This window comes from Falco punctatus (assembly GCF_963210335.1).
Source record: "Falco punctatus genome assembly, chromosome: 11".
NCBI lineage: Eukaryota > Metazoa > Chordata > Aves > Falconiformes > Falconidae > Falco > Falco punctatus.
Genome location: NC_137591.1, coordinates 15,863,841 through 15,874,708, shown reverse-complemented (window position 1 = coordinate 15,874,708; position 10,868 = coordinate 15,863,841). Strand labels below are relative to the sequence as shown.

Genomic DNA, 10,868 nt, shown 5'->3' with positions numbered 1-10,868 from the left:
GTAAGTTATCTGTCTTCCTTTGATAGTACTTGCCAGTCCACTGACTTTGACATTTTAAACACCTTCATGTTCTGAATGTATGCAAATCATTGTTATGCTAGTAATCTGAATATTCCCCAAGACATCTGGATGAGAAGTGACAGAGTATTGTGATTTTTTAAAAAAGATATTTTTCTGAAACGCATGTGTCTTCAGAGGATTGGTGAAGATTATAAAATATCAAATAAACTCTCACTTTGTTATTTGATTGACTAATAGTACACAATATTGTTCTAGCAGAAAGTTATCTAAAAAAATAATATTTTAAAGTAACATTGCATCTTATCACCAATTCTGAAAATGCTAGCCATATTATCTTATTCTGAGTTGGAACCTAGTCAGTGTTTTGGATCAGCATTAAATCCTGCCCAAAAGGGTGACAGATCACTGACAGTTTCTAGGACTAAACTTCGATCTAGACAATTTAAGATAGAACTAAAATGTGAAACAATTGTGTAGTCTTCCCAGCTGTAGCAAAAAGAGAATAAAACAGGAAGGAAACTTGGTTGGGATATTGTTCAGTGAGTGAAGTGGGTACTGGCATGCTTAAGTGGTAAAGGGAACATAGAGTTACACACATGCCATGGGCCACTGGGTGATACTGCTGGTAAACTGTCATTAGGAATCAGCTTCATTCTGAACTTCCATAAGGAGGGAAAGAAGTGTCAAAACCATTCATTGAAATAAGAGGTATCCTAGTAATTTTTAATTATCAAAATTACATATAATTGCAATAGATTTAGCTGAAAATTATTTATTATTTGTAGTGGAAAAACAGCCAGTGAGCCAGGAGTCAGATTTTAATAAAGGCAAAATAAAGTATAAATGTAATGCAGTATAGTATGCTTGGGTTTGATAGCTACAAAGATGAATTAAAGACAAATGAAGAGCAAATACAGGTAATAACTAAAGGCCAAATCTTCAGACCTGACAAAACATAAAACATTTATTTGGAATAGAATGGTCTTTTTACAGTAAATATAATATCTAAACCATTCCATTTCATAAGGGGCATTTTTGCAGGAGGGATTTGGTAGGAAATGCTGGTCAAGTTGCAGGTATGTGCACTAGAATGCAAACGAAGTATTTACATCCCTTAAGAGAAATGTTGTACTATGGCTTTTTATCTCTAACCTCTGAGTGACTTTATGCAATTAGAAAAGAATTATCTGATTACTGTATTTGCTGCTGAAGCTTGGATTAGGATATAAAAATTCAAGAGGAGGAGGGTAAACTTAAAGGACTCATCTTGCAAAAAATGCATCTTGCTGAAGTTAGAAAGCTACTAAGCTTGTGCTCAGTTTTATGCTGATGTGACATCATCACTAGAAAGGTAAATCCATTATAAAATTGGATAAATTGTTGGTAAATTAAATCAATTCATACTTTATGGGATTACATAATCACAATTTGTTGTACATGACACAGTGTACTGAAATCATTCTAGCAAAAGGTCAACAAGTTGCTTTCTGAACTAGCCTGGTTACTTTGTACTTAATGTATCCCACAAGCTTGGGGAAAAAAAAAAAAAAAAAAAAGAAGATGAAATATTGTCCAACTCTAGCCAATAATGGATTATGACAGATGGGATTTATGAATCTCATGACTTGCTCTTTATTGATCAGAAGGTGGTCGTAGCATTGGAATTAATAAAAATACAGTTAAAGAGATTCACAAATGATGCTTGGACATAAGTGAGAGTAGTCTTTACTGATTTCTAGTGTCAACTGTGCTTGACAGAAATGTACCATATGTTCAACATATGAAAACAGCAGAAACAAAAATCAAAAGAAATCTCTCCTACCCTATCAGCCAATAAAGTTTTAAATGTTTAAAGAACTGAGTGGGCTCAGTGCAGTACCTCCATGTGTGTTTCATAATATCCCATCATTTAAATAAACAGCGCAAATAATCAGTTAAAATCTATTAAGTACATTTTTTACTGAAGAACTTATTTAAAACAGTTTTACCATTTTACCAATATATTTCTGGCTACTGAGTTATTCTAAGTATGTTTTCAATAGGTAAAGTAATGAAAATTATTTTTTTATCTATGCCTCTCCTATGCAATGTACCTGCTATAGACACATAACATTCCAGTGGGAAAATAATCATAACCAGATTTGGTATGCCTTCATCTTCCAAAAGTATTTTCTAAGGGGTTTATATGTCTTTTACAAGTCTTCTGCATGGTATCATGTCAAGTTCTGGTCACAGGCCAAAGAACCTTTGGTTTCTTACACTACAAGGTAGAATGCTGAAAATCTCTGAGAAATCACAGAAATAATGCAGTGTAGACATACAGTGTGGAAAGTGAGACTTGATGTTGTTACACAGGATTTTAATGTGGGACCTGCAGTCATTAGGAGTGTTATATGAAAAATATGTTTATGTTTATTTAATACTTAAGCCTTTGGAACTGGAAGAATATGGACGTTGTATCATTGATTACAGGGTTAGGGTAATTGTCTCCTATAGTACTTGTTCATGTTAATTAATACCCCACTGCTGGTAGGTAAAATGGCTTTTGATCACACGTGGAAGCTCACAGTTCTCATATTTAGACCTTTTGCCTAGTATATGTATGTTTTGTCGTAATTACTCCACTGGTCAATTCAATATAAGATTTGAGAACTTGTAAATAGTTTTTTAAAGTGATTGAGAATTTTATGGATCTCAAAACTGTTCAGTCTTAATAGGAGTGATAGAAGCTAATCTAAGGGAGAGGGTGAACTAGAATATACATTACCTAAGACTTACCACTTCTTTTACTAGCTGTTTCTTTAAAAACTCTTCCACTGGAATTTATCCTTGTGCCAGCCTTTGTACCTTCAATCTGCTGCTTATTTTTTTAGAGAATGACTTTTAAATGTTTGACATGATCTGTCCCAGTTTGTTCATAGTCAATTATGCAGCTTTGGAGAGAAGCAGAACAACTGGACCTCTCAGTGTGGAGATTGTTTATTAACCTCTTACCTCCTGAGACAGAATTTGGTTTAGATTGAACTTTTCCTTATGTTTCATGAGAGTCTGCAGTTAATCTAGACCTTTATTTGGTAACTGCCTTGCACCATTTGACAACTAACCTAAATTAATATGGATCAGCATTCCTGATTTTCTAACTGTTGCGGGTTAGCCTTGGCTAGCAGCCAAATGCCCACACAGTTGCTCACCCACTTCCCTCTCCCATGGGAGTGAGACAAAATAGAAGGAAGGTGGATCATTCGTGGATCATTCGTGGATCAAGATAATGACAGTTTAATAGGGAGAGCAAAAGCTGTACATATAAGCAAAGGAAGAAGAGGGTTGCATTTACTACTACCCGTAGGCAGGCAGACATTTAGCCACTTCCTGGGAAGCAGGGCCTAAGCATGCACAATTGTTGCTTGGGAAGACAAATGCTGTAACCACAAACATTCCTCCTTCCTCCACCTTTCCCTGAGTTTTTACTGCTGAGCACAATGTCATGTGGTATGAAATGTCCATTTGGTCAGTTTGGGCCAGCTATCCCAGCTGTGTCCCCTCCAATGCCTTGCCTGCCCCCCACCAGCTCGCTGGAGGTGGGAAGAAAGAGAGAAAGGGCTAACACTGCAATCATGATTCAACAACAGCTGAAAACTTGTGCATTGTCAGCACTTTTTTAGCCACAGATCCAAAGCATGGCACCATAGCACTGCTATGAAGCTAACTGCCTCCTAGGCAGACCCAGTACACTAATATTGACCAAGTGTTATTCGCAAAGATGAAAAAGACTGCATTGTAAAGTACTTCTAATGATGAACCCTTTTATGACAGCTCCTACAGGTTAGGCTTCTTGCATCAGAGAAGCAGCTTAGCCTGCCAGAGCAAGAGGAAAGTAAGCTTTGTGCTTATCAATAGAACTTACATATTTTCTTTTCCCTCCTTGTTAATGAGATTCATGTGTCACATGGCCAATTAAGAAGCAGGATTCATTTGAGAGTATAATTTATTTAGTAAATAATGTATTTACTTGCTAACAAACATGCCAGTCTTGAAAAGCAGAAAGGAATGAGATAGGATAGGCTTCATGCACTGGCTTTTAGTAACAACTTCCCTCATCATCCTGGAAATGCTAAAGGATTTTGTAGTGTGAAATGTGCATTTATTGTGATATTGTTATGCTAGGTGAAATACTAGATTTGAAGGATGACAATTCCATATTTTAACATTTTTATTTTTTACAACACAACTAGTATACACTGTTTATAGTTTAGAAAGCAACTATGTCAGTGCATAGTATAATATTCATACTTAAAAATATAGAGGTTTGTATTGTCCATGCAAATCTGAGACAGTATGTCTGCATGTGTTGATCTAAAGACTATATCTATGAGACCTTCCAGTAGCATACATCATAGAATACCATGGGTTCATCTCATAAAGTTGTAGAGCTGCAACTACACAATCAGTGTTTGAAATTGAGGTCTTGTGACAAGGAGATGTTCCGCTTGTCTTGAGTTAGTGGTTCAAACAAATAATCCAAGGACTTCAACAAATAGCACATTAAGTGAATGAGAAGGCAGTCTGCTTTGCCCATCTAGATAGTCTTTCTTGTTCCGCATTTTATGGGCATGTCCTGCTTTTCAGGAAATGCCGTGCTGGTCTAGTTAAGCTAATGTTCTTCAGAAATAGTGATGTGACACGTTCCCAGTTTTAGAGTATTCAGGTAGATAAAAGGTGCTTGGCAAGCATTTGTTAATTGGGCAAAATGTGTATTTTTGCTGTTTCTATTAATAGAATAAACTTTTTCAGGTACAGAGGACTTGATTTCTAGATCCTACAGAAAGTAATGAATTTGTTGCAAAAGGCAATGACAAAACCTTTCAAATAATGTTATCAATTTGTGAAGGAAAAAAAAAAGAAAAAAAAAAAACCAAAACCCCAACACCCAAACAAATCTTTGCAACAGAACTGTATCACCAAAAATACAAATGCAGTTGCCTGAAATTTTTCAAAATCTCTGTTCATTAGAGACTACAATTTTCAGTGGAAATCAGCTAACTTGAAACATACTGTAGCTGTCAACTTAAACCAAAACAATGTTGTCATAAATTCCAAGTAGGCTGTAGAAAAACATATGGTTCAGTAAATACAATAAACCTTCATTGCAGAAATCATACACATAAACCAGATCTCCATCTGAAGTAGTAACAAAGATTATAAAGGCAGCCCTTGAATAGGCATCTCTCACTTTAATGAAACAAGTTTCAGTTGAAAACGAAAAGATTAAAGAACCACAACAACAAAGTTTCCCAAAGTCATATCGTTTATAACTACAACCAGTTTCCAGATGCAGAAATGCTCCACTGTTTCTACTATGAGCTCAGAATTCAAACCATGTCTTCACTGATCTACAGAGCCCCTTCAATTTGACTTTTGTGTGCAGTTCTGCCTAAGTGTTAGAAGTCCAGTCACTTTCATCGGGACTGGTCATATGCAGAGGAAGTCAATATACAACAGTTTACAGCTTCTCAAATTGATATGCATGAAGATTAACAAAATATAGTAAACAGCATTATGAAACTCTTTGGTTTATAATAAAATGTGACATGTATTTGAAATTCTTCTAGTAAAAGCAAGCGAATGCATAAAAAGAAACAAACAAAAAATGCCCAGCTGAATTGAAACCGTATTATTGGTTTTGAAATGAAAGAGAACTTGATGCTGACTGCAACAACAGTGGCATAATTATTATTAATATCCAGAAACAAGGGAAATAGAAAATATGATTGGTTGTGTAGAGTAAATGAACTGGTCCTTTCTGAACAAACAGGAGTTCCCAAGTTGAGGAACAGCCCTGCCAAACATTCTGTTTTCTCATGATTTGAACTTTGGAATATTTGGTCACTCACTGCCCTCTAATTAATAACAGTCACTTAATAACAACAAATGTGATTGTACAGTTTAGTAAGACCTTATGATCTTTGGATTAGGAAATGCAAAGGAAAGGGGTACAGGAGAAGGAATGAGATGAAACCAGGAAAGGAAAGAAAAAGCTCTAAGCTGCAGTTACAACACTCCAAGTGTTCCTAGGCATGACTAAGACGTAGTTAAGTGTAAGTTTAGTTTGAAAATTACAGGAACCACCAGGAACCTTCTAAAAAGAGTACTAACATCCAAAATGTCCAGAAAGATTTTAGGGTACATTAACTGCAATGATCAGGCACTGGACTCAAAGATCCAAACAGCCTGTTTAATCTTCTGTTCTGCTATTGCAGTATATAGCATGAGTGCCATTCTTCAAGATCAGGCATAATGTAAGAAAATATGTAGTTTGCTATGTTCTGTTGCTTCATGTTACTAAAGTTATAAGGTACAACATACCAAACAGGATCTAATGAAGGCAGAAGATGCATATTAATCTTGAAGTTATTAGTCATTGCCACTTAATGGCAGACAGCACTACACAGAATGTATGTGTGTGTATATGTCTAAGGAATATGCTTAGGAATACACGCTTCAGTACTTCACTAAAGAGTTGCCGTTTACTTTGATAAAGGTGGCGATCTGCTGACATAGTGTTTGGTTTCCATCTACTTCATTTCCATAAGGCATTATCCGATAGGTTACTGCTAGTCTCCAAAATGTTAGCATCTCTACTAGGAATTTTATTGTCTCCTTGCCAACCTCCCAAAATAAAGACTAGAATTCATACACTAATTCAATAGTAATATTAACCCAGTTTGACAAATCTTCATGTCAGCCTCAACTGTGACTGGCCAAAGGCCAAGTGTTTTGTCAGATGGATTTTGGCAGTGGATTAAAAATGAAATCTATTTCTGTAGCTTACTTTTTTTTTCTTTCTTTTTTGATACCAAGCATACATTTTTACTACTTTTTGACACAGATTTAAACTACTAACTAACATTTTATGGGCTTGCAGAATTCCATGAATCTTAAAAACGTTTTGGCAATCATAAAAAAATTAAAAAATAAAAGTAAAAATCTTGCTGAATTGAGAATATCAAGTAGAGTTTAATTCTTAGTTTCTGTTTTTCACTTTGTTGTCATATTGGTAAGTGGTCCTTTTTTATTTGGATTTTAAGCACTCCCAAATGATGCTGCATGTTAGTAAAAGATGCTAGGTTTCTAAATTTTATTTATTTTATTTTGTGATATTAAAATAAGGAAAAACACTTGCTGCCTTTTCGGGATACCCAATCTTGCTTTGCTGTAAACTCCTTGATGGTTGAAAAAATATGCTGCCCAGTCAGAGGACATTGCTCTTTTTTGCATCAATTCCATGTTTCAGATGATGGAGGAAATGTTTTCTAAAGTTTCACAGATACATAATTTTACTACTTGACGACAGGGAAGGATAAGTGGTTTGACGGTCAGAAACGTTATCTGTTCTGAAGAAAATAGCCAACTGATAACTGCCTAAAAATTGGTCAATTAAAGTTGAATGGCCAATGAACAGTTATGGTGGAATATGTCTCATTTTAGGACAAAGTATAAGCATACAGGAACACTGTCAGTTGAGAGATTTATTTACTATTGCAGCAGAGATAACTGGAAATTAAATCTGTCACTGAAGTTGCTAAGCCATACAATACAAAAGCTGTTCTCACCTAATAAATTGTACAAAATGGAACTAGAATGAAGTTTGAATCTCAAAAGGGTTATTTCCTTTAGCAAAGTGGTATAAAACTTGTGCTATAGCTAGTTGGCCAATATCCACTCAAAGTGTGATGGCCAAGAGAACTACCAATATTTAAAGCTGTCGTTACTTCCCATATTATGTATTCAAATCTATACTCTTAGCAATGAAGCAATGCATGTGATTTACACTGAGCATTCTAAGTTCTCATTGATTAAAGTGTTATGAACAGAACTAGGGACAACTTTTTTGGTAAAATTGGGGAAAATACAAATGAAGACATAATGTCTTTGAAACCACAATATGATTTATTTTTAAAATTGTAGTAATTACTTTCCCAAGATTGCATGATTTCAATTGCAAGTGAAATCATCAGTCATAATGATAAAACCAGAATTACTTTCCATGTCAAATATTAATACTTATGAAAAGCCATTCATTTTAGAGCTTTTCTAGTTTCTTCTGAAAGTTTTGTCAGGTCAATTCTGTTGACCAAAAGTGTTTTGGTTACAATAAATGACATTTTCTAATGGAGATAATATTTAGGTGTATATAGTATTTCCAGGTCTACATTTTACTTCATGCATAATGATTGATTCAGCAATGGGGACAGAAGAATCACATTAATCTTTTTAGTCGGTTTTTGTTTGTGTTTTTTTTTCTTGGTTTGTCCAAGTTCCATTGAAGTTAGTTGGGAATCTTTCCCATTTAGTTTTGGATCATGTTCCTAATTTTTACTCATCAGTGGAAATTCTTTCTGTATGGTAGTTTTAAAAAATTTGATTGAAGGTGATGAAACTGCACCAGAAAAATAATGAGGTATTTCTTTGCCATATAATTTCTAGCCAGGTTGGATGTGGCTCCGAGCAGCCTTGTTTGGTGGAAGGTGTCACTACTTGTGGCAGGGGGCTGGAACTAGATGATCTTTAAGGTCCCTTCCAACCCAAACCATTCTATGATTCTATGATTTTTTTTAAAAAAAACCCTAGGATTTAGAAAGTCACGTGAGTTACCAGAATGGGTAATTGGATACCACTTTGGATATAACAGTATGTCTGGGCTGTTTGAAGTCTATAGGGAAGAAAACAGGAGCTTCTGTTACTTGAGATATGTGAAATAAGTGGTACTTTAAAAATTTTGCTTGTACTTGAAGAATTAATACAATAGCTTGAATCTGGGTTTCCCTTCTGTCATATGGCACCTGCAACCTGAAGACACATATTAATGCTGCCTAAAGAGGCCTGCTTATTCTTAGCCTAGACTTTTAGAGTGGAGGGAGATAAACGAGAGGAAACTAGACAAGAATGCCCCTTGCTGCTAAGTTCAATCTTAAAAATACAAACATTTACTTCAGAGTACTGTGCTTCCATAGACCTGTCATTTTAAAAATGCTCTTATTTCTGCACTGTTTCTAGGTGGCTCTGAAAAGGGAGCCTCTCAGAGAACCATCAAAGTAGAAGCAGCCAAGCAAACAAATTTTGAAATGACAGGTCTGTCCAGAACGTCTGTGGTCTAATGAAATCTGTATGTCGAGATACTTTGCTTCATCCCGTCTCCTCCAATAAAATATCCACAAATCAGCTTTCAGTTAATGTACATACCTCTCAGGGGAGCTCATAAATGGGAACATCAGCTGGATTTAGCAGTCAAGTACAAACAGGCATTTGTAAACAAAGTTTAGTATTAAGCAGTACCTTTAACCTCCTTTTAGGCAAGAATTTTCAGAGGATTTTAAAAGAAAAATAATAATTTAAGAAGACAGTAAAAGAGCTGGCTTGCCAAATGGGATTTTACTGATGCTCATAGCTCTAACCATTACTATACCACAAATAATATTTAACATCCTGAAAGTACATCACTGTGCCCAGTGGATATTTGTTCACATCACACAGTTTGGCTCAGTTCAACACACTTGGCAGTTTCTAGTCAAGAAAGTCCAGGAACTGGAATAGCAGAAGGGTTGTAGGTCAAGACTGTTGCTCACCGGAAAAGTTGTGTGGGGAAGTTTGTGCAGTGCCTGTCTGCATTATGCTTGGCTCTGAATAGTGTTGTCAGTCATTTATTTTCATGAGCACAAAACTCATCCCAAATGTAAAATATATATTATGTGTGAATGTCTATATTATATATGATGGACATTTTCTAGTAAAGTGCCAGATACTGAAATTCTTACATAGCCCCAGAGAGGGGATCACTTACAATGCAAGGTGCCAGTTATTACAGCTGTTTTTCATGGCATTTCACGGGAATTTCTTCCTTGATGTAGCTTATGTACTCTTTTACATGTCTAGCTGATACTGTGGAAATTTGTATTAGAATTAGGTACAATTCAATAAATACATAAGCGCAATGTAGATTTCTACTTTGTAGATACCTTATATACCTGAAAGATGTTGTTTTCTGCTGCTGCTTAAAAAAGAATGTTTTAAAAAGAGCTTCACTGATAGGATATATCTAAAATTACCTTAGTTTTGGGGAATATTTTCTGCAAAACTAATAATTTTGCAAGGTAAATACTTGGCTCTTAGGGTGACTGACCAGATGCATATGCCATCAGCTATAATGATATCTGTAGCCTGATATCAGTACTTTAGCTTGAAGAAATATCTCTTTTTCCCAAATATACAAAAATAAATAGTCAATGCACTATAAGAAACTGATTGGGCCTTGTTTTGAGTAATTATCCTGTACCTGTCTGAAAATAGAATTGGAATTTTTCTGTGTTTGTCAGTAAGAGACAATATTTATGTTGACACTGACTGACAATATTTCTATTTAGAGTAATGTGTCCTATTGAGCTTCCCTGAAAAGTTCATTGTGGCATTTATTCACACCTAATTAGCACCTCTTGGGATTAATACTTCATTTTATCAAACTAATGCAACCTTAGTATAAAAAGATGTAAATTCAATATGATAACAACATGTACCTGGATATTTTAATTAATCTGTCTAAACTCAACATGCCACTCCAAATTTATAATGATCAAGCTTTAAACTCCCTCTGGAATTCTCCAAATATTAATTAGATATTTTGCTAGTGGATGGTCTCCTTGTTGTTCAGGGTAGTTGCTAGAAACCCCATTGACCCTGATGGCAGGTAATGTAAGGGAAACATCTGTATTTTAACACACATGGAGTAAGTAATACATCAGATTCAAGTATAAATAATAAACTAAGTATAAATAATAATTTAACTGAACTGGAGT

The 10,868-nt window shown here is 35.2% G+C and overlaps 1 long non-coding RNA gene across 3 annotated transcripts in view; it reads left to right on the top strand.

Annotated features, from left to right (window-relative positions):
• Positions 1-10,868, top strand: part of LOC308071369 — a 300,702-nt gene that overhangs the window by 115,390 nt on the left and 174,444 nt on the right. The window lies entirely within an intron of this gene.